This window comes from Micromys minutus (assembly GCF_963924665.1).
Source record: "Micromys minutus genome assembly, chromosome: 18".
NCBI classification, from domain to species: domain Eukaryota; kingdom Metazoa; phylum Chordata; class Mammalia; order Rodentia; family Muridae; genus Micromys; species Micromys minutus.
In genome coordinates this window covers 29,169,496-29,194,402 of record NC_137953.1, presented here as the reverse complement: position 1 = coordinate 29,194,402, position 24,907 = coordinate 29,169,496, and positions in this window count along the sequence as shown.

Below are 24,907 nucleotides of genomic sequence, written 5' to 3'. Positions count from 1 at the left end.
CGAGCGGCCCTTGACTTAATAGTTGGAAGACATAAAATTAAGTAAATTGAGCCTGCAATAAGGATGTCATTTTAGTAATTTTGTAATGTTCTGTGTGCCGTGTAAAATATGGAGCTGTGTTAGAACATGAATAGCTAGTTATTTTACTTTTCTATTTTCACACTAACAGGATGATGAAAAATTTTTAAAAAAGGAAGAAGATAAACTAATAAGGGCTATAAAGGCATCCGAACTGTGGATGGTTACTCTAGCTGGGATCTTTAAAACCGTTAGAGTATAAGATAATAAGAAAAAGCAAAATCATCTGATTAGCTTTAAAACTGACATTTTCCTGGCTAACGCTAACATTTGGCTACTTCTGTCTTTGAGGTTAGCAGCAAATGAATGAGGAAGGGTTTTCTCTTGACAGAATCTTATTCTTAAAGATAAGGTTGTCTTTGCAGCCAATATGAGTGTGCTCTCATATAATTACTGTGTGGAGTGTGATGTGTGGTGTGTGTGTGTGTGTGTGCCATTTTATAGCATGTAGTCCATTTCATTAAAATGTGTAAGATCAGCCAATATGTGCCCTTTGGTGCCTGCTGAGTAATCAATCAGCTTAGGAGCCTCAGTAGGATTAAGCCCTGAAATAAACAAGGATTATTTAGTTATTTATTTAACTTTAGTAATTCCGAAGGTCCTTCCTGGCTGCACTACAAACAAGTTTTGTGTGCGAACAGACATACCTCCATTAACAGCAGTTAGGAGCACAGGCTGTTCTAGAAGACTAATTTGATTCCCACCCCACTGCGGCAGCTCACAACGGGTATCACTCCAGCCCCAGAGGATCCGACACCCTTTTTTGGCTCCCAAGGTCACCTGTACACAAGTGAGCTACATTCTCACAGATGCAAATACATAAAATCTCTAAAAGGAGCACGTAGTGACAGATGATAATGCTCAGCTCACTTACTCAGTTTTTAAGAACTTATTTTTGTGTGTATGTGTATGTGTGTGCATTCATGTGTATGTTATGTGTGTGTGTGAGGGGGGTGGTTGTTCCTTTTCTTCCTGTTGAAGTATTGAGGTAGTATCAGCTTTGCTGTTTCTGTTCCTGCATTACACATTCCAGCCTAGCTGGCCATTGAGTTTCTGGGTAGTCCTGTTGTCTCTGCCTCCCATCTTTCCGTCTTTCTAAGGAACATAAGGAGTAGAGGTACCAGCCACTGTGCCCAGATTTTTACATAACTCCAAGAGTCAAACTCAGGTTATCAGGCTTGCTTGGCTGAGTCATCTTCTGGCTCCACTTTCCCTGCTTCAAACAGCCTAGGAAATGATCTCACCTACAGTCACCTCTACTCACCTATTCAAGCAATCCTCACAGGTGTGTCGGTGGGCTGGTCTCCTAGGTGATGCTAGAGCTAGTTATCCATTTACCTATCCACCCACTCTCCTGTCTATCCATCCATCCATCCATCCATCCATCCATCCATCCATCCACCCACTGACCCATCCACCCACCCACCCACCCACCCACCCACCCACCCACCCACCCACCCACCCACCCATCTATCTATCTATCTATCTATCTATCTATCTATCTATCTATCTATCTATCTACTTACCTACCTACCTATCCAAGTTAACAATTATCACTAACCACCACATCCCCTGATATTTTTAGGCAGCAAAAATCATGCTCACTAATAAACGAAACAACTAATATCGTAAATTACCATATGCTATCTAAATATGCATATCTAAATATGTTGGCACAAACTAGGAAAAAAAAATCATCATAATTGGAAAGGAATTCGCACCACATGGTACAACTTGAACATTTTTCAGAAGAGGGAAATAAAAGTAAAACCTAGAGAAATTAAATGATGTGTTCAATGTAGGAGAGCTACTTAGGGGAGAGAAAGATGAACACACTGACTTCATCTCTCAGCCAATGATTCTGCTCAGGTCACAACATGCTGAAGAGAAGAGTCCTCTGGCATGTAAAGGAAGACTGCCCACTCTGAGATCTCTGAGATTTTGTTAGTTCAAGCCCCAGTCTTCCAAAATCTGCTAAACTAGGAAGACTGACCTTGGGCACAGTCATTTCACGTGTATGAGGAAAGAACTGTAGTGTGCCTCATCCACCATGAACTTCCTTCTGAAAGATGAGTATAGTAACCACAATCTTTTTGAGGGCTGGCAAGATGTCTCAACCAGAAAGGACACTAACCACCAAGCCTGCCGACCTGAGTGTGATTCCCCAGGACCCACATAGTGGAAGAAGAGCACCAACTCCTGAAAGTTTCCCTCTGACCTCCACACATGTGCCACAGCCCACATAGGCCCACATGGGTCCACATGTGTGAGAGCACACATGCACACGGCATTAATAAGTGTAATAAAAAACATTTTTAAAGGAAAACTTAAAAACCCTTCCAGGAGCATGGCATTTGATGTGTATGACATCAGAGTATTCATGAGTATTCTGGTCTAATATACACTGAGATATCATTTTCTTAAACATCATTTCAGTTTTTTTTTTTTTGTATGGTTGCATGTGATTGTAATGTTGGGCCATGTATTGTGTGGATCTGGCCACTGCTGCTTCAACTGCTACTAAGTCCCTTTCTGTGCAGATGTGTTTACGCGGTGCGTGTCACACCCTGTCACATGGAGTGTGCTGTAACGGGTATATTTATGAGTCTAGCCACTGCGAGTGGAAACTGATGTGGCCTTGTGCCCTGTGTGCTGCTGAATTATTACACAGATCTGAATGACCAAGAAGTCTGTGATCAGAGGGGAGGAAAAGAATTTTAAGGCATAAAACATGTTCTTGGCATTAGCCTGGAATAGTGGACATTCATAACCCACACATGCCCCAGCTATAAATTTGTAGGGTTGCATTAATATGGCAGTAAAAGTCACTCTTCTGAAAGCTGCACTTGTAAAATATTTATAAATTCACGTTTGCTCCTAGCAAATAACTACATCTGTCAACTCCGTCTTTCTACTCCCAAAACGGTGGAGATGGTGTTGTGTGTAATTCACAATGTGTATATAAAAATTATTTTGGAAAAATCAAGATGGAAGATACTCTGTTCTAGGAGAGTATACCTGCTCTTTCAATTGTCTGACGTTAGTGTTTGGTCTCCTGAGACTCTCATCAAGGCCTTTTCTCTGAATAAATTTTCATTTCATTGGATTTATCTAGTTCCCAAATTAGCAAAGCATGTCCTATGGGGCTGTCTTTAAAATCCCACATTAATATGTAAACAGAGTGGAACACGTCAGCCCTTAGGTCAATATGTATCACCGTCGTGTGGTACAGGAATTGTCTCTGGCTGTCTTCTCCCCTACAGTGTTCAGAGGCTACACCTTATAGGGTACCCAGACAGAGCCGTCCAAATGGTTTCTTCTTAGAGAAAAACAAAAGTGGAGAAGACAGCAGATTACGTTTTCACCCAGTGTGCCATCTACCGACACTGCTATCGGTCCCTTAATTCTAGGGCAGTGTTTTTCCACCTTCCGAATGCTGCAACCCTTTAATATGGTCCCTTATGCTGTGGTGACCCCCAACCACAAAATTATTTTCATTGCTACTTCATAACTGTAGTTTTGCTACTGTTGTGATTAGAAGTGTAAATATCTGTCGTGCAGGGTATTTGATATGCAACCCCTGTGAAAACGTGCTTCAACCCCAAAGGGGTCCCAACCCACAGGTTGAGAACCACTGATCTAGGTGGAATCTAGGTGCATACTTAGGTGGAAGGGAACTCTATAAAAATCTCCTTAAAATTGTATTAGACTGATTTACTTATGTGTTTGTTTGTTTATCTAAGGTGCATATTGTCTGGGTATGGAGGTCAGAGACCAACTCACTATCTCTTTCCATCATAGAGGTCAAGAGAATCGAACTCCAGTTTTCAGCTTTGGGCACAAGTGCCTTTACCTGCTTACCCATTTTGCCAGCCCCAAAGTCAGTTCTAATAATGAACCGAGTACTTAACAACAAGATGTGTCAATGTATTTATCTTTGTAATACCTTTTTCTCCAAGGCATGGATCCAACCCTGAGCCTCACTGTATGCCTGCTGTATGACATCTAAGCTATATCTCTAGAATGAATAGATAAATTTTGCTGTTGGTGTAGTTTGGTACTTCATACTCAAAACTATACTATTGTGACTGGACTCCAAATTATCTGACACTTTCCACTTCATCAGTTGATGACGTCTCTACTTTCCCATAGGAAATCCCACTCGTTGGTCACACATTGGATGGAAACTCTTTCTTTGTGCTTTTTAACTTAGAGATCTGCCTGCCTCTGCCTCTGCCTCCCAACTGCTGGGATTATAGGCATGTGCTGCCACCACCTGGCTCTGTTGTCATATTTTTTTCTTGCTATCTCATATTGTTATATTAGGTTTCTGTTGCTGTGATCAAACACTGGCCAAAAAGCAGCTTGTGGAGAACAGGGTTTATTTCATCTCATATTTCCAGAAGGAAGAGTTTATTTTAGCTCACACATCCAGAAATACTACACACACACACACACACACACACACACACACATACACACACAGTTTTACATCCAAACCCAGAAGTTCATATATTACAACCATCCCACACTCTACCACAGGGGAGTGGGGTAAGGATCACAGATCAAAAAACGTAGTTCTTTTCTTTGTAGCCAAAAGCAAGAATTCCATGCATGGCATAGATTCCAATACTGAACCAAGAAACACAGCTGGTTGTCAGGAGACACGTTTTAAAAGTCTGCTGGATGGATGCACTTCTGATCAATTATTTAATATTCAGTGAACAATGTCTTTAACAGTAGTTTTGCAAAAGGTCAAAGCTATCTTTCAGATGGCTCCTTTCATACTGTTCCCTTAATAAATATTGAAGATATCCTTATTAAGTAGCGGTTTTTATGAGTAGTTATACCAACTGAGCTCTGACAGGCTGATTTCTGTATCTGACCTGACATGCTAGGAAATGGTCTCCCTCCAGAGAGAACACCGTGGTTCATAAGGCACAATGTACCTGCAGACGCCTGTCCGGGACTACAACCAGGAAGCTGCAATGTCAGAGAAGCCTCCACTGTGCAGACTAGCCACCTCACAGACTAGATGAACTTCACCTGTCAAGAAGATGACTCTAGCCAGTCACCAAAACAGGCATGAGACTGAGGGGCGGGGGGGGGAGGGGTGCTACAAATGGGTTAACATGAGGCTAAAGTAAAGTCTGCACTATTTGGTGATAGAGATTTCTCCATTTGCAAAGCCTGGAACTAAGCATTTCACATGATAAAGGACACCGGCACTACACCAAGTATCCATCCCTGAAGAACAGGAAACTGACCAATAAAACCTGAAGTAAAGCAGAGTATTATTGCAGAGTAAAAGTATCAAAGTTAAGCAGGTGGCTCACACCTGTGATCCCATCACTTGAGAGGTGGTCAGAGAATCGGGAGTTCAAGGTCATGCTTAACTACACTACACAGAAAATTCAAGACCATCTAGAGCTACATGATATTCTACCAAAAAAAAAAAAAAAAAAAAAAAAAAAAAAGCAACCAGTATCTGTAGAAATAAACATGCTGCCTAATTGTGTTAATTAATCTATCAAAGGCTATCTGGTGATCAGCGACTCAAACCATAAATACATATTTTGTTTGTTTGTTTGTTTTAAAGGAAATCATTATGTAAGCTTTCCTACAGTACAAGAAAATAATGTACTCCAAAGACAGCAGAACACCTCTCTTTGGCATGTTTACAACAGAAAGACCCTGAATCATTTGTCCAAATAATGTCAAATGGCTACTGTTTTCCTTTATAAACGAAGGGGGGTGGATCCCAGCAATTTTTTTTTCTTGGCATAATAAATGAAAAGTCTCCAACAAAAACCTGGAGACTCTTCTGAAGACCCATACCTTTGCCTGGGCCATAGTGGCTAGAAAAACCCAAGACTAGCAGCCTTACTCCAGAACTTTCTTTTGGGCAACATCTGGGGTGAATTAAGTTTCTATTCAGCCCCAGAGCTGGCTACAGATGTAGAGGCGTGAGTGTGCTTCCCAGGAGCTGTAGATTACATGGTCAAGCTATGGACCACTTTTATTAGAAGTTCAAGCACCACATTTCCAGAAGTATGAAGGATGACAGTGAAGAAGAAAGCCTTTAGAGCTTAAGTTACAACCACATCTAATGAGCACAGAGGTGCTCCTCGCTTACAGGGGTATTGCTTTTCAACTCCTGTGGCTTAAATGAAGTCAGCGATCATAACAGTATATGTGGGTTGCAAAGGTATCCCAGGAGGTATCATTAGTCACATAGTGCACCCTCTTCTAATTTGTACACTTCCTATGTTTCCGGGTCCCAGTACTGCTGAAGCCTCCAGAATTCCGTCTTTCCCTCAGCAGGCTACAACAACCCTTAGTCTGAATGACATGTATTATTTCCTTAGCAAACATATGATGTGGGAAGCTTTAGTAAAAGATTTATTATAAGAAACAGCATGATGTTTTATTTCCTCCCTTAATTGAATACATTATTGCTTTGTGTTTAGAAATGCTGCGTTGATGCATTGCACCTCGGAACAACTCTGTACTCGACATCTGCAGCGGGGAGGTTTATTAGACTACAAATCAGGATACAGATGTTGGAGGGAAAGCTACATATGTTAGGTCATAACGCATTACAGCACACTTTAAATCTATACATTGCGGTGGTCCGGCAGGGTTTGTTTTTAATTCCACCTTGGCACACATAAACATATAGGAACCAGAAGCTCTCTCTTTCACCATACATGTGCTGGGTAGGTGACAAACTGTTGAGGTGTCATGTACAATCCTGCAGGGGCAAAGGACTAAGTGACTTCAAAAGAAAAAAAAATCACACTTTCTTATTCCTTAATACAAATACAAAAATCCATACTTAAAGTCAGCAGTCAGAGGCTCGTGAGCAGATGGATCTTCAGGGAGCATGAGTGATTACATCTTTATTGAACTAATTCACAACTTCAGCTTTTCATCCATTTATCTGAAGGGCACTGATTGAACACCTGAAACTTGCCATGTTCTCTGCTCTGGGGTTTTGTTAGGATGAGACTCAGAGGGTTTTGATGCGAACCCTGGTTGAATTTTTATTCCTTTTCTCCAACTGTTTGAAGTTCAGGCCTAAGTGGACATAGTGTTTATAAATCAGAGAGTTTATAAAAATCTAACGATTGCTTTACTGGTGTAGTTTACAGTTAATTTAATAAATTAACTGGTGAAACTCAGCCGATACAGCTGGATAGACGGCTTTCCTGAAGGATTGCGTCATTGTTTTCCATCACATTCTCAAAGCCATAACTCAATTGTATCTGTCAAATAAGTAAAATCCAGGATGCCACTCCAAGAAGGATTGGTGTTCTGTAGATCTAACCATCTTCCACGAAGCTTTAAGTACCCTGAGTGGGGCTGGATGGCTCAGTGGTTATATACTGGCTACTTTTCCAGAGGATTAGGGTTTTAATCCCAACACCCACATGGCAACTCCAGTCCCGGGGTATTCGATGCTCCTATCTGGCCTTTTCAGGAACCGAGCATAAAATTGGTGCACAGACATACAGCTGTACGTAAAACGGTACACATAAAATAATAATAGTAAGTTAAAATATCTCAAGGAATCATCAGAGTACTGCATTCTGAGCTGCTTGCCTGACACCTAAGGCTCTTTAGAGCTCTTCACAAGAAAGTGGCCTTCTCTTTCCCTGGAAAAGTAAAAAGAAAAAAGAAAAAAGAAAAAGAAAAAAAAAAGCCTCTGCTGAGTAGCATAGGCAAGGACAAAGACACAGGAGACCACTGTAAAAATAATCATTGTCCCCAGAAAAGGGAACCTCCTCCTTACCAGACAGCAGACTCCAGTGGCCACCATTAACCAGATTTGCACTTGCATGTCACACTTCTGTCTTTACTTCTTCTGAACAGTTAAGTATTCACTCTTTCTTCAAATAGTTTACAGACTCCTGTGTGGTGCTGACGCCACACTCCATGCTGGAGACACAAAAGCATGTAACACAAATTCTCAGCAGCTTAACTTCTAAGTGAGAGATGGGATGGAAGCCATTAAAGTACCATCACGTGCTCTATTACGGGTAAGATGAAATAGTAAATCGGTATAAGATTATTGGTATTTTTTACAGAAATACATTTTACAGGGAAGGAAACTGATTTTTAAAAAGATACAGACATTAGTGTTAGGAAATAGAACGCCGCAGGGGGCGGGGTGGGGTTTACTTGGGGTAATTACATTGAGGAATCATACCATGTGACAGACCTGGTATAAAGGAGATTTATTTGGGGGCGGGAGGGAGAGACAGGGTAGAGGCAGACAGACAGGAACAGAGAGATGAGGGCAGAGAAGGGGAGACCGAGAAGAACAGAGAGAGGGGGGTGGCTAAGGAGGCTGTCCAGGAGTATGTGGGAGCAGAGACAGAAAAAGGAGAGCTGGGGTGAGTTGTCCTTTTATAAACCACAACTGGTAGATAATGGCGGCAGATGATGATGTAAGCCTTTGCTAGGTCCATGGGTGTGGCCTAGCAGAATTGCCTATAAGCTAACAAATACTATAGGCAGTTTTAGCAGTGAGATACTGTGTCAAATTAGCATAATATGGTCCATCATGATGCATCTATAAATGTTACTACTAGAGAAGATAAGTTGGTTGCTGTTTGGTTTCAGACCCCAGACAAGGGACTGCGGTACATATTTTACATACCAAAGCAGACCTGACTTCCAGATTCTCCCAGCATCCCTCAGTCCCTACCTAGAATCAATTTTCTTGGCCCATCTTGTGGCTGCTCGTTTCTTATTGATATCTGTCTTTCCCATCGTACATACTTCTGGCAGGACCCTCCACCAACTGCCGAGACCTAATGTACGCCAAAAATGTTTATCTCCCTAAATGTTATCTTCTGTCCCTAACATCCAGGAGTTTTCTCAGAATCTACATCCAGGAAAGCTCCAAAATAGTTACCGACAAGTGCTCTGACCCAGCCTCACAGTTTGCTTCAACTGGGCCCATACGCTCCTACCCCAAGATGGTCCCACAACCCGGACAACAATAAAACAACCAGCTCTTTCCGGACCTGGCCAACATTCCAGCTTTTTGCTAATGCTCCAAATCTGTGCCCAAATGTCAGCAGAAAATTGTCATAGATGATTATGGCACCCCTTATTTATTTGTAATCAACAAAGGCTGAAATGTTTAGTTTCAGACCCAGGACAAGAGAGTGGGGTACATATTTGACATACCAAAGCAGACCTGGCTTCCCGGTTGTCCCAGCATCCCTCAGTCAGCACCTGGCTTACCATGCCCTCAACCCTGAACTTTCCAGCCCAGTGGCTGGGCTGCCATCCTGGACATTTTGCTCTCCTTCCTCTCCCATCTCTTTTTTCCCCTTCCCCTCTCCCTTCTTCTCCCCTCCCCTTCTCTCCCTTCTCCTTCTCTGTCCTCCTTTCCCCTCTCCCTTCCTCTCCCCTCCCCTCTCCCCCTTCTTTCCCCCTCCCTCTCCTTTTTTCTCTCAGGACACCCATTTTTCCCCCTTTCTTTATCCCTTTCCTCTTCCACCCCTTTCCCGTGGTGACTCCTCCAGCCTTGGTCCTTGGGGCCAGAGAACTCACCCAAGTGCAGCTTCCCATAAACCTGTCTTTAATATAACCAAATTGGCTTAAATTGGCTCATTTCATCGAAAGTGGAGGAATAACCTCTCATAGTGCATGGATTCGTATCCTAGCAATTTCTCACTTCGTGCATCCTTGGAAAGGTTAAATGGCAAATCTGTACCTCAGTTTCTCCAGGGCTAAGATAAAGATGACAGTCATAGCAACTTCCTAACATTGTTCTGATAAGTAATTTACTATACATGCTCAAAAGGCTGGAAACAGGGAGGAGCTCTGCAAAGCATATTATATCACACCAACAACTAGATGACCAGCCAACACGCAGTGGCTAGTGACCCCAAACAGCAGAGCACAGCTGGGTGTGCACAGGGTAGAATCCCACCATTGCTCAGAGCACCCGAGAGGCCAAAGCTGAAGGGTTGCTGTAAATTCCAGGCCACCCTGAAAGAGAGAGGTGGATGTCCAGAGCCAGTACGTAGTTGCAAGCCTGTAATTCCACCACTCTGAGGCCTGAGGCAGGACAAGCTGAGCACCATAGTGAGGCTCTGACTCTGATAATAAGGATAATAAGAATGGTGATCATGAGATGCTATTGAGTTTTCCAGAGACTTGTCAAGGTAGAGAAGTGCAGCATTGTGGCATCTTGAGCATTGGGGGTAGACCGTGGGAACCGGGCGGGATAGGGTAAAGGAAAGTGGACCGAGGCTCTGTTGGATAAGGCAGCCAAACTGGCCTCTAAACGAGAGGATGGACTGGATTTTTTGCCCGCACATCTTGAACTTTCTCTGGCAGTAGCTGAGAGACAACCTTTCCGATGCTAAACTGCATTTTGCTAAGAGAGGGGTGGTCCCTTTCATTGAATAATTTGTAAAACGTTATGACTAAATCCTAACTATAAGTATTTAAAAGAAGTCTAGTAGTTGCTACCTAAGCTAACCCATTTAGCACCCGTAAGTTTGGGGAAGAAACACATTCTGTTCTCTCATTTGGGTTCTCACAAAGAGACTATTAGAGTGTATTTCACTCTTCAACTTCCTGTAAATGTGCCTTTTTTGATAATATTGGTTGTGCTGTCGGCTAATTTATTGCAGGGGGACATGGGAGGAACAGTTCGTAAGTTAGAGCTCATTTCTATCATGAAAAAGTTTTGCTGTACGTGTTTATGACTAAGATAACTCAGGACTAGTGTGGCGTGTGCGGGCCAGTGCAGAACCTTGGCAGTGAGACTCAGTTCTTTCAAGAGCCAAGCTCCAGTGGTTACCCTTTGAAACGATGCGTATTGTTTGTCCTGTTAGCTATTGAATCCAGTTTTTGCATGCCTGATGTATAAGTGTACAAAAGGGAAATTTTTATTCTGAGTTATGCTCTACGTTTTGCATACAGAACAAAAGTTCTTTAAATATATGTGGGACACTCACGTGGACTTCCTCTCTAAAGAGAACGAATCATAAAACAAGGGTCTAATTTACGACCGTACAGAAAGGAGCAGCTACACACCTTCAGACACTCAGATAGGCTACATAGACCTGTTCCCACCCTACCCCAGCCCAAGGGCCCCAGGTAGCAAGACCTTGCTGGGAGAATAATGGTATTTCAACAAGATAATTTTCCCCCAACAAACAGGTTATTCTTCCATTCCCAAGTCAATTACCCTGAGAAAAGAAAGCCATGTTTCACTCAGCAAGATCTCCTGTACCTTTAGATCCTGTTAAAAAAAAAAAAAAAAAAAAAAAAAAGGAAAAAGAAATTCCTCCGCAATGCAGTTTTTTTTACACAAGCACTCACTGAATGAAGTTTCCATGCCGTGCTCAGCCTTCAGATTGGCTCACCGCTTGGCAATGGAAGAAGGGTGTCTTGGAGTCTTCCTGCAGTTCAATCATGAGTAAACAAGGATCCTTTTAGTTTTTAGTGTGTTAACTTGGCTCATTCCATACCATGAATTACTTTGTATGAAGGCCACCATTAAAAGTAATAATAATAATGCTGCAGAACGCTCTGCTGGCAGCAAGAGTCAGCACAAGCTAATGCAAGCAAGTTATGCAAGTCAAAATAAACAGCAGAGAATTGGGTGTGAAGTAAATATTAATCAGCTGTGTCTATCTGACCGCTATGGCTTCAAAACTCTTGCAGGGTAAAGCCAGCTTTGGTCAAGGTCACTTACTGCTCAGAATAAAAGCTTTTCGGTTTCAACCAAAAAAAAAATATATATACAGAAAGCAAAAAGCGAGGGTAAAGATGGATGTTCAAACAAGCATGCTTCATTTACCACCGCCTGTAAGAGACAGAACTTTCAACATAAGGTGAGGTTCCCAGGTGTTTATCCCTCTAGGGAGGTGCTGTCCCAATGAGTTCAAAGCCCCCAGACAAAGGAGGAACCTGCAATGAATGATCTCCCATGTTGTCCTCATTTTCTTGAAAGCTTTGTTCTCCGTAGCTCCTTCTTGGAGAAGACTCAAGAAACTCCTTGTGCTCCCCAAACATGCCTCAGAATGTGAAAACTCTCCTGGTAGCCTTAAACTGGACATGGTGTCTGCAGAGAACCGCTGTTAAACATCCACACACTCCCAAAAGGATTAGCACACCCCTGGCTGGGGGTCGAGACCAGCACTCTGAACTCTTGTCCACTCAGTCTATAGGAGTCTAGAGGAGCCATTAGCTTATCTCTTCAGAGCACGGACTTTGAATTTAAGGGTCATCACTTACTAGTCATGTGACAGCAGTTGGCTATGACTTCCATTGTGTTCCTTTCCAGAACACCTGGGGATGCAAATGACAGGGGTGAGGGTGTGGGGCTGGGGAGGTGGCTAAGTCAAAACACTGCTTGCTGTACAAACATGAGAGCCCGGGTTTGATCCCCAGAACCCATCTGAAAACCTGGGCACAGTCAGGAGAGCTTGTGATGCCGGCCGGAGAGAGGCAGACAGGCAGATCTCTGTGGCTCACTAGCCAGCCAGCCTAGCCTGCTTGGTGAACCTTGGGTCTCAAGGACAGGCCCTGTCTCATAGAACAAGGGAGATGGCTACTGAGTAACAGTACCTGAGGTTGACCTCTGACCTCCCCATGCACATAAGAATACACACACTTAGGTGATCCCTCCAATTCTCAAAATGTACACTTGCCCAATGTTAGGCTCCTCCTTGAATCCCAGTTATTAAACCCCAGTTCCGTGTAATGAGTCAGACAGTTCTGCCCACCTAGTGGAGTCCTTGCTGTGTAGAGATGTGTTTCTTGTCAAACATCCTTAGGGATGCCAGCCACAAGCAGGGGGAAACGCTGGGATAGTAAATTTAACAGCATACCCAGTCCTCTTCCAGAAGACTCACTAGTCTTATGACCCTTGAGAAAATCACTGCTGACACACTGAGGGAGGAAACGCTAATCTTAGAGAAGTGTTGTGTCCCTTTTCCCCTAGGACTTGAGCCGTACTATCTACTTAGTCCCACTGAGGACTCTTCGTCTGCCTATGGCGAAGTAAGGCTGGAACACCGACATAAAGCCTTCTGGTCCTCCACTCTGGTCCTCTCAGCCCCATTCCCCATTAGACCTCTGATATAACTTCCCTGTGGGGCGCTGCCTGCACATTTTCCATTACAAGATGGCGCTGACATCCGGCTGGAGTTAGCAGTAAACAAGTCATGTACGCACGCGCTGGGTAACTTTCCACTCCTTGAGCTCTGCCTCTCCCATGGCGTCATAGGGCCTGATGAGTTTCAACCAATCAGGGGGCTCCACGTCCAAGGCGAGGACTGATTCCTATATAAGGGGATGGGCTAGATAGTTCGGGGTCTTCACGTGTTGCAAGCTTATGCTCTGCCTCTCGAGAGCATTAAAGCTTTACTGCAGAAGAATCCTATTTCGTGTGCAGCGTCGTTCTTGCTGGCGAAATGGTTGCGCGGGACACTTCCCGATGTGATATTGGACCCTTCTTGGAAGAAGGATTCTAGTCATGTCCTGGGCCTGTTTCACTGCCTGGGTTTTGCTCAGTCTCTTATGCCCGTAGGCTGAATTTCTATTCTATGCTGGGAGAAGCCCACACTAGAGTATAACCAACAGGTAGCTGCACACAGTGTGTCCTAAGATACTCTGAAGATTATTAGTGGCAATTCCTTTTTTTTTTTTCTCTCTCTCTCTCTCTCTGTCCGTGTGTGTGTGTGCGTGTGTGTGTTTATACATGCACATTGAATTGAATTTGCAACTCACTAATGTAGCTAGAACTTGATGGCCAGCAAGCCCTGGGGGTCATCTGTCTATGCCTCCCAGGCAAGCACAACCACACTCAGATACTTTACATTGGTAGTTGGGAGTAGGTCCTCACGCTTTTTAGCACTGAGCCATCTCTTCACTTCCTCAGAAGCCTTGAAGGTATAATCTGGGAAAGACAAGATGTTCTTCAGATCCCCTGCCTTTCTGCATTAGGTCATACCTGACCAGTCACTTCACCAGCTCCTGATAGGACATTCACAGACAGTTTGCCATCTGCTCAGGCTGAGAAAGATCAGCTGATTTGCCAAGCAGCCCATGGTCATGAGCCAGGACTTGATGTTCTTATTACTATTCTGTATTTTCTACCTCAGGCCTGTGTAGAAAGTACCCCAGGAATGTTTGCTTTGGGTACCCCAACCACTTATCTATACAGTTTCTGTAATGCCATCTCGAATCTAACTTTTCAATGTTTTTACTTAGGTGCGGAATGGGTAAATTGCTAGGTTCCCAAGAATATCTTAGTTCATATACACCAATCGTTTAAGAGGATGAAAGATGATGTCACTCTACAATTTCAGGCATCACTGGGCTGGGATTGGAGGTGGGTTTAGATGAAATATCTTAAACTTGGAAAATATGAAAGATAGATCTGAGCAGATGGAAGTGTTTCTATGACCAGAACTCTGGTGGCTCAGGGGACTTCTTTTTCCATACTCCCAACCCGAGTCTGCAAAGGAACAGTTTCAAGTCCTCCATATGATGGGCTATCTCATCCCAACCATGAAAAGCAGTACTCTGCGGTGCAGACAGGAAGATAGAAAAAGAGCCATTACCAGCCTTTATTCTGGACTTAGAGAGGCTGCAAGCCCTGCGCTTTAAATTCGTCTCAGTCCAGTTTCCCTGACAGACCTGTCTGATGGGCGTCAGGGACCTGAAGCCAGCTTCCTAGGGAAAAAGTAGCCATCACTCATGCTTCCATTGGATTTCTTTGACAGACGATCACATTCTGCAGAGCCTGGTATAAGCGCGTCATTATTAAGACTTGCCTTAGCATTTCTTAACTGATGGCGGACGCTGCGGTCCTTGGTGGCTCCTCTCTCCTGACGCTGTTTGTAGTTATTTGACCTTTTCTCAGTGGATAATCCACACAAAAAGCCCTAATTACTTCCCCAGCTTTGGCCGGCCAGCGGTACGAATAATCAATGAGCCTCATTTCGGTATTGCACAATCAGACGCTTATGGCGTTTAAAGAACATTTTTCCATTGACCTGCCACAGCCGTAGGACAATTACCAGCCGCAAAGCTGCTGCTGTAATCACAAGATGACCAGGTGACCTTGCGGGTTTAAAGTTGATGACTGGGTCCTTGACTGGGGCATAGTCATGATACGGAACATATTTGAGGAGAGAAAGGACGCTTCATTGTATACTAATGTGACATGCCTGGCCCCAGGAGCAATGTTCTGAAGTATTGACAAATCACACGACTCATATTGGCAGGTAAAATTCTGTGTTTGTATCCATTGCTTGGCTACTTCTTCCAACTACACATAAAACAGAAAATACATGAGAAGGGAATGTGGGACTCCTGTAATGCAGGTTTTTTATTATTATTTTTTAAAGTAAATGTGAAGATGAATTTAAAGAAAGATGGTCTCGATTAAAAAAAAAAAACCCATAGAGCATCAATTCTCTAGCTGCCTTTATGCACAAATAGAGAAGGAAGTGGATATGGTGGTTCATGCCTTCAATCCCAGAACTTGGGGGGCAGAGGCAGATGGATCTCTTGAGTTCCAGTGAAGAGTAAAAGGTTGTCAAAGGACACTGATTCCTTGCCCTAGGGATTTCCTCTGCAGGAAATCGCTCCCAGGAAATCCCACCCAGGAAATCTCACTTTCTTGAGATTTGAGTTCCCAAAATACCACAGAAGGTCCGGATGACCTCTGTGGAATGTTCCAACGCCCTAGGTGTGCCTGGGGGTGTACTGATAAAAAATGTATGATTCTTCCCCTTTGAATTTCCTCATTCCGCCTGTCCTCCCCCTCCTTTGTGATTTTTGCCTTTATAAGCCTGTTACAAGTTCAGGCCGTGGTCGAACTCCTCTACCCCTGTGTGGTGTATGAGTCTCGACCCCAGCATGCTGGCCTGAGATCTCACTCTTTCACTTTCAATAAACTTCCTCGTGCGATTGCAGCAAGTCTGGACTCGGTGCCTCACTGGGTGCGCGCCTCTCCTGAGATTTGAGTGAGGGTCTCCCTTCGGAGGTCTTTCACCAGTATAGTGGGGCTGTTAGACAGAGAAACTTTCTAAAAACAGAATGATGTGAAGGGGCTAGAGAGATGGCTCAGTGGTTAAGAGCACTGGTAACCCTTCCAGAGGACCCAGGTTCAATTCCCAGCACCCACCCGGTAGCTCACACTGTGTGTAACTCCAGCTTCAGTGGATCCGACACCCTCACACAGATATACATGCAGGCAAAACACCCAGGCACATAAAATAAAAATAAGAATCTTTAAAAAGATGTAAAGTTTGTGACCCTCTAAACTTATAACTGCTAAGGCTTAATTATAACATCAGTTGTAGAGAAATGGAAAATAAAAAGGTTTCCAAGGCTGGACTGGGGCACACTACTGAAAGTCTTTGGAACTAAGGGGAATTATCATCTAAGACCTGTCAAAGGGAGCATGCAGTGTCCTTACAGAGATCTGCAAAGCACATTTTTATAAAGGTTGGGAATGGGTTTCTCCAGACAAATTTGGGAATAGATTTGTTTGGGATTTTATTATTATCATTATTGTTGTTGTTGTTGTTGTTGTTGTTGCATTATATGAAAATTGAGGTGGGTAGACTCACTACACTGTTTTTTTTTTTTTTTTGGTTTTGTTTTTTTGTTTGTTTGTTTCTTTCTTTCTTTGTTTGTTTTGAGTTTGCTTACTTTCTTATGGAAAATGGACAGATCAAGATCAGTAAAAGCAGTCAGGAAAACAGACAAATGATCAGGACAATGAAGCAGTTATGCTCCCGGCAGAAAAGAGGCAGGAGGGAAAGTGTCCTAAATTGAGGAGGAAAAGGTAGGAAATGGGAAAAGTCCCAGATAAAAGCACAGCAGGGGATGGTGGGAGGTAACTTGGTAGCCACCCTGTCCCTGGCCGGCCTGTCCTGATTGAGACAGAAGGCAAAGCGGCTCATCAGCATGCAGTTGATGGTTTATCCAGCTTGCTGTCAAAGACAGCACTGTCTGAAGACCCAGCAGAGAATGAGGAAAAACAGGCAGGCCCCTGTGAGCGAGCCAAGAAGGCAAATCACTGGGAAAACACGCCCAGCAGAGCATTGCTCCCCTGACCACGTGAGCTTGATTAATCCCAAGACATCGAGCTTGAGCTTTCATACTGGGATGTGTAGCCCCAGTTGGTGGCAGAAAACAGAACATTGTAGCAAATGCGCTGGCTTTTAAACACCACTTTAGCTCCAGCAGGCATCCCTGAGCTCTGTGCCGTAACCCACCATTGGCTGCTAATTACAACTTCTTCCTTACTCATGTTTATAACTTCACCGGACACCGAGGGACCTTCCTGTCTGTCCTCTCTTGCAAAACTCGAGGATTAGAGTAGGTTTTACCCTTATTCTAGAGAGCTGTCTTTCAGCTACCCAATGGTCTGCATAACTAGTTCCAGCTCACAATGTATCTTGGACTGGAGGCAGGGTAGGGGAGTTGGAATGTAGCAATGTTTCTTTTCTGGAAACATTCATGCTTATGTGTTGCCAAACTGTTGAGGATATGAGGGTATTATTAAGGTCAGTGGTGACAGGCAGTTGAAAAAGGAATAAGTGGGGAAAGGGAGTCAGAGGCAGCCCCAGCACAGAGGGGGGAGAGGGGGTGGTCCTCAAACTGCTGACAAAGCAATTTCATCTGCCATCCCGAAAACCTAGAATTAAAGGCATATCAGTGCATGGGAAGACACTGGGTGGCTTGTGTGCAGGACTGTCACCCCCATCGGCCATTAATCCTCCTTCATAGCTCTGTCATGACCGGATCTGTCCTTGAATATCCAACAGCACTTTAGAGACCATTCTAAATCTAAACAAGAGATTTCTAGAAAAATAAACTTAAAAGGGTGGGGAAACACATACACACAAGGAATAAAAGATGTGAGTCTCTGGGAACTAAGAAACAGAGTCTGGTCACGCCTGTGGGACCTATATGAAGCCAGTGTAATTTTCCGTGCATTACGGAGGAGAGAACCAGAATATGTAGAAGATAATGGTAAAGACCATAGCTGCAACAGAGGATGCAAAGAACCCGTACAAAGTCAGCAGGTTTTCTTTCTGCTAAAACAAAACTTGTGTGCATACGTGAGATATATGTGCATGTTTGGAGGGGGTGTACGAGTGCATGTGGGTGCATCAGCCACACCCATCACCCTCTTTTTTTGTACCCCTTTTTTTGAGACAGGTGATCTCACTGACTCTGGAGACCAACTCAGCTATACTTGCTGGCCAAGGGTCCCTAGGGGTCCCCTTATTTCTGTGCCTCGTGCCCCATGCCCCAGGCCCATATGGACTAACAGAGTGTACCAGGCTTTGGTGTGGGTGCTGAAAACCTGAACTCAGGCTTATGCAGCGGCTGTTCTGTGGCTCAGCCATCCCCTCCACCCACAGTGTTTCTTTTAAAAATGAGTGCGTTTTATAAATTAATGATTTTAGACCACTCCATGTGGCCCAGACTCATCTTGAACTCACTGTGTATCTGAGGATGACCTGGAACATCCGTTCCTCCTACTTCTCCCTCCCAAATGCTAGGATGAAAAGCATGTGCCCTCGTGCCCACTAATATGCATTGATGAGGATGAGACCAAGGAACTAGGCAAGTGTTCAACCATCTCCAGACCCTAAATTATTTTTAAAATTGCTCTTTGGTTAATCTATGAAGAAATGTGTTTCATTGTGACATTTTTATACATATGTGATTTTACTGTTCTTATGTGCTCCTTGCTGTCCTCCTTCATCCACCTCTCATACACATACACACATACACACATACACACATATACACATACATATTAATTTAAGCCTAGATGCTGCGTATGAAAAACAGTATCTGTGTCTAGCTAATTTCACTTAACATAATGACCTAATAATATAGGTAATATTGTTAAAAGATACTTCTAGATGAATTAAATTTTATGGCATTTTCTTTAGTATAAAAATAGTAGGTCTGTCTGATACAAAAGAGAAAAGCAAATATAGGAAAGATAAAACATCTATAGGAAAGGTGTGGAGGTGTACATCTTTAATCCCAGCACTTGGGAGACCAAGGCAGGTGGATCTCTGTGAGTTTGAGGCTAGCCTGGTCTACATAGTAAGTTCTGACCAGACAGATCTATGTAAAGAGAACATATGGATAGAAGGAAGAAAGGAAGAGAGGGAGGGAGGGTGGAAGGAAGGAATGGAGGAAGGAAGGAAAGAAGGGAGGAAGGAAGGAAGGAAGGAAGGAAGAAGAAACATAAGAAAAGAATCAACAGAAGAAGAAATAGGAGGAGGAGAAGGAGAAAAAGAGAAAAAGAAGTAGAAGAGGAGGAGGGAAGAAAAAGAAGGAAGGAGGGGGAGGAAGAGGAGGAGGAGAAGAAGAGAAGGAGGAGAAGGAGGAGAAGAAGAGGAGGAGAAGAAGGAATGAGGAGGAGGAAGAGGAGGAGGAGAAGAAGAAAAGAAGAAGGAGGAGGAGGAGGAAGAGAAATTCAAGCAGCACCGACATGAACAGGCGCATTGCTGTGAGCACCTGTCCCACTTTGTGTTTTCATGATGCACATCAAATCCATGGGCACCTGAACAACCAGAAGGAGGGAAACCCGATCATCTGCTCTATTCTCTGACGTAAGGTGGAAGTTTTCATGCTCAGGATGGATTCTCATGTGACTGAGAAAGCAGTGCTGCACAGACTTACAGCCTGTGGTTAATATTCTTATTAAATCATTCTGAGTTTCTTGATATCAACAGTTTTCTCCATTTAATCAGCCAGTTTATGTGAATATTATGGTTGTTGACTTTCTCAGAGCTTTGGTTGGTTGTTTGTGCTGATTTTGGCCTCCACTGATAGTTTGGGGAAGGCACTGTAAGAAAGCCCTAGCAATGAGTGCAGTGGCTTTGTTTTTCAGAAAAAAAAAAAAAAAAAAAAAAAGACTCTGGTTAGTCATTTGGGCCTTTTAGCCCCAGGAAGCCAAAAGTCTGAATCTCACGCACATTCTTGAATATTTGACAAATGTTAAAGTCTGGGCTGGTTGACTATTGTACTTAACACTGTTCTTTATGAAATCATATCCCGAGTCCCAGTTTTCTTGCCAAAAACAACTCTCTACTCAGTCCCTTGGCTGGGACTCATCTCACAACCCAGCAAGCAGCTCCCTCAGCGAGGATCAGCTATTACTAACTGACCCAACTTTAAATTTGAAAATGGGAAGAAAACACACTCCCCCAAGATGACCCAAACAATGATCTAAGAGTATCAGGGGACACTGTGTGTGCAGCCCTGTGGAGAGCTGTTGGAATCAGTTGAATATGGTGTGAGAAATGACCCTTCGCTTAGTTTTTTCCTTCCTGCAATCTTCAGGGCCAGGCTGACAACCTTTAACCGTACTAAGAGAACGGTTCTGGACATAGAAGTTGACATTTAGCAGTCAACTTGATAACATCTTAAAGGTGAATTTAATCCAAAGATACCCAGATTTTCCTGGGTCACAGTCAATGACTTCTTGGTGATTTCTTTTCAGAGCATTCCCTAAACCAAAGTGGTAGTGACAACCTCACCCACCTCTGCTTCCAAAGCCCTGGGATTAAAGGTACTCAGGTGGGTCTAGACATCTAATAAGCATTTGCAACATGTTAAGAGCTGCTTTTAAACAAACACACAAAGTAAAAAGAAAAGTATAATTTTGCTTAATGAGGAGCTATAATTATTGCCTATTGAGATGCATATACTAGTGTGCACAGTTCATAGAGAACCGTGGAGTCAGACTCAGCTCTACAAACCTATTTATTGTTCTCTGCTGATTTGCAAGTAGTGTTGTTTTTTGATTATTGTTGTTCTTAAGTAAAAATAGCCCCCCAAAGTCTATCTTTACAAAAAAATGACATCAAAAATCATAGTGTGCACCCAGGGGTGGTGGCAGGTACCTTTACTACTAGCACTTGGGAGGCAGAGAGCATCTCTGTGAGTTTGAGGCCATGGAGGTCTACACAGAGAGTTCTAGGACACCCAGATCTCTACAAAGAGAGACCCTGTCTCAAACAAAACAAAACAAAACAAATAGGTAAAACATTGTATGAGCTACTGTAATAAAGTATTTAAGCTCTTGTTTTACCTGGCATCTGAAAGCTGTAAAGTAACATTCCATTGTCTTTGCAACTTCGTAATATTCCTCGATACCCATCCTTCTAGTTCATTACATCATCCCATGGCATTACAATATACGATTCTGGAGTTGTAAGTCTATTCTTAATATCTCATTTCACTGATAAGCAAAGTAAGGCCAAGAGTAATTATGGAGCTTTGTTTATCCTGATTATAAAGTAATCTAAAATCAGACGCTGTGTTTAGAATACTAAACTTATCCCAAGTTCTAAAACATAGCTCATCTTACAGACGTTGACCCTGCAGAGTAAATGACGGATTTGAAGCTAACCCCAGCTACCAGGGCATCTCTGTCTTTGCATTTACTACTTGATGGTCCTCAGCAAGTTGAATAAAAAGTAGTTCACAGAGAGGACCTTGTGCAAGGGAATCTGTAGAACAGAGAGGAGTCTCCAGGCTTCAGGCCCCCTGACCAGCGCTTTCTCCTAACGCCCATTTCCCTGTTTCTCTTATCTGGAGACTCGCTCACACTCTTCTGAAAACACTACATACACTTCCTCTCCCCTGGTTATCCATTTTTTATTCCTTCATGTGTCATACTTCCCAAGACCACATGTATTTATAAAGACCCACTCCTTTATAAAAGCAAACAAACAAACAGGCTATTGTTGGGCTATTTGTAATAATAGTTACAATTTTCAAACTTCTTTGTAACTAAGATATAGTCATTTGACTATTTTCTGCCCAGTGGAATGTATGCAATGTTAATCCATGCAATTTCTAGAAATTACCCTTAAAGAGAAGAAAGGTGCACATGCACACACTTGTTGGCTGAAGTGAAAACCTTGTTGGAACTGAAGGACCCATCTTGGGCCACATGGAAGATACACACAAAGCTATAAACTTCATTTACATAAGGAAAATGCCATTACAGAGTTATGAAGCCTCTGTTACTTGAGTGTTTTTGCCATAACCAGATTAATCTAGTACTAACTAATATAAGCTCATTGTCAAAACACTGTAATAGCACATAATGTACTTTAGAACAGCCCCTACAGAGAGTAACCCTACATATTCAAAACACATAATACCTTAGGACACATAACTCCAGGCATCTGCCAAAAACATATGAAGCCAAACTTACTATTACTCCCTCAAGGATAAAGCTATTTATTCACAGGCTATGCCTCCCACAAAGACATACTTTATAAACTATGTGAGTTCTGACTGAAATCTCTGGAAGATTAATATGTTTTCATGAGAGAACTCCTCCCTTAAAATTAGTCCACTTTAAAATGACAAACTGAATACTTCATCTTCATTCTTGCCCTCAGCATCACTAATGATATAGAAGAGTTTGTAAAACATGAACTTACAAAGAATAACAGAACAGCAGGAGAAGGGGGTGAAGTCACAGAACAGTGAGAAAAAAGATGATGTCACAGAACAGTGAGAAAAGACATGATGTCACAGAACAACAGTGATAAAAGAGATGATGTCACATAACAGTGAGAAAAAGAGGTGATGTCACAGAACAGTGATAAAAGAGATGATGTCACATAACAGTGAGAAAAAGAGGTGATGTCACAGAACAGTGAGAAAAGAGATGATGTCATAGAACAGTGAGAAAAGAGATGATGTCATAGAACAGTGAGAAAAGAGATGATGTCAGAACAGTGAGAAAAGAGATGATGTCATAGAACAGTGAGAAAAGAGATGATGTCATAGAACACTGAAAACAGGAAAGCAGGTGAAAAGAGATAAATCCTAAACTGGCCACGGGGTTCTAAGAAACAACTTCATTTACTTCAAAAGAACCTTCCAAGTAGCCCAGGAGATGACACAGCTTCCCATGCTACAGTAGATAGTCTACACCCATACACACACAATCACCACAAAATGAACTTGTGGACTTAAGACAGAGCACAGAGTTGGGAGGGTAAAGGAGGAAGAGGGGAGTTAAAGGGAAGGAAACAAGGGGTGGATTTTATTAAAGCACATTATATGCACAAATACATTCTGAAACAGTTAAAAGAAATGTAATTTTAAAATACTCTGAAAGCAACAAAGCTAACACAAAGCTCTTGCTTCTTCAATCACACATTATAGGCTGCCCCTCCCCAGCGGCAGGATGTTTACTCCCCAGTAGAAGATTCAGGGATTCAGGACCCATGGAACCTAGGCAAAACTGAGATAGAGGTACAATTCTATCATACTCAAGAAAACAAAGAAGATGGTATGGGAATCTTTATACTGCACTTTAAAATAAATACATGTCTCTCCTTTTAAATCTCATTCCCAGAATGCTAGCAACAAAAGTCGAATAGTCTAGGTAGGAGTTACACCATTCCTTTTGAGGAATACAGCCAGACCATCATGATGACAGACTGTGTGTGTTCCCTACACATCACCAAACTCAACAAGCTTCAGCCACAGACTTACCATTACCTTTTAGTTCTCATCTTTATGTGTGTGCCTAAAAGTACATGAGAAAAAAATTTAACTACATTTATATTAGCTTAAAGTTATCTCCAAGAAAGATGAGATAAAAATCTTATTAAAAAAAAAGACAGGGGAAGGAAGATGCATGCACATATGAAGGAAAGAATCATGTCACTATCAGACTTCTTGGTAGCAACAGTGGAAGTTAGCAAACAACGGGGAAACAATGGAAATCCAAAATCATGATGTCTGTAAAGTAAATGTGAGAGTTAAATGGTGAACTTCAGTTATTTATGATCCTAAAGTTGTTTTCTCGGGAGGCAATAGAAGACCAGATCTAGGATGTAAGCTTAGTGCTGACACATGTCTGTAAGCCCAGCACTGAGGATGCTGAGGTCTGGAATTTGAGAGCAATCTGGCCACTGCAGCTAAGAAAAGGAAGGAAGGAGAAGAGAGAGGGAGGGACAGAAAGAGGAAGGGAAGGAGGAAAGGAGAGGGAGGGACAGAAAGAGAAAGGGAAGGAGGAAGGGAGAGGGAGGGACAGAAAGAGAAAGGGAAGAAGGAAGGGAGAGAGAGGGACAGAAAGAGGAAGGGAAGGAGGAAGGGAGAGGGAGGGACAGAAAGAGGAAGGGAAGGAGGAAGGGAGAGGGAGGGACAGAAAGAGGAAGGGAAGGAGGAAGGGAGAGGGAGGGACAGAAAGAGGAAGGGAAGGAGGAAAGGAGAGGGAGGGACAGAAAGAGGAAGGGAAGGAGGAAAGGAGAGGGAGGGACAGAAAGAGGAAGGGAAGGAGGGAGAGGGAGGGACAGAAGGAGGAAGGGAAAGAAGAAGGGGGAGAGAGGGACAGAAGGAGGAAGGGAAGGAGGAAAGGAGAGGGAGGGACAGAAAGAGGAAGGGAAGAAGGAAGGGAGAGGGAGGGACAGAAAGAGAAAGGGAATGAGGAAGGGAGAGGGAGGGACAGAAGGAGGAAGGGAAGGAGGAAGGGAGAGGGAGGGACAGAAGGGGGAAGGGAAGGAGAAAGGGAGAAAAAAGATATGATGTGTCATAGTGTGTGGAACAGGAAGGAGAAAAAGGTTGTGGAACTGTAACGTACAGTTGAGTCAGGAGAGTACAAGAAGCCCTGGGTTTGATTCCCAGCACCCATAATACTGGGTATTTAGAAGGTAGAAACAAAGGGATCAGACATTCAATGATAGCTACAAAGGTGAGTTCGAGGCCAGCCTAAACTAGTCACTCTGTCTCAAAACACCCCAACAACCCCAAACAGCCGTTA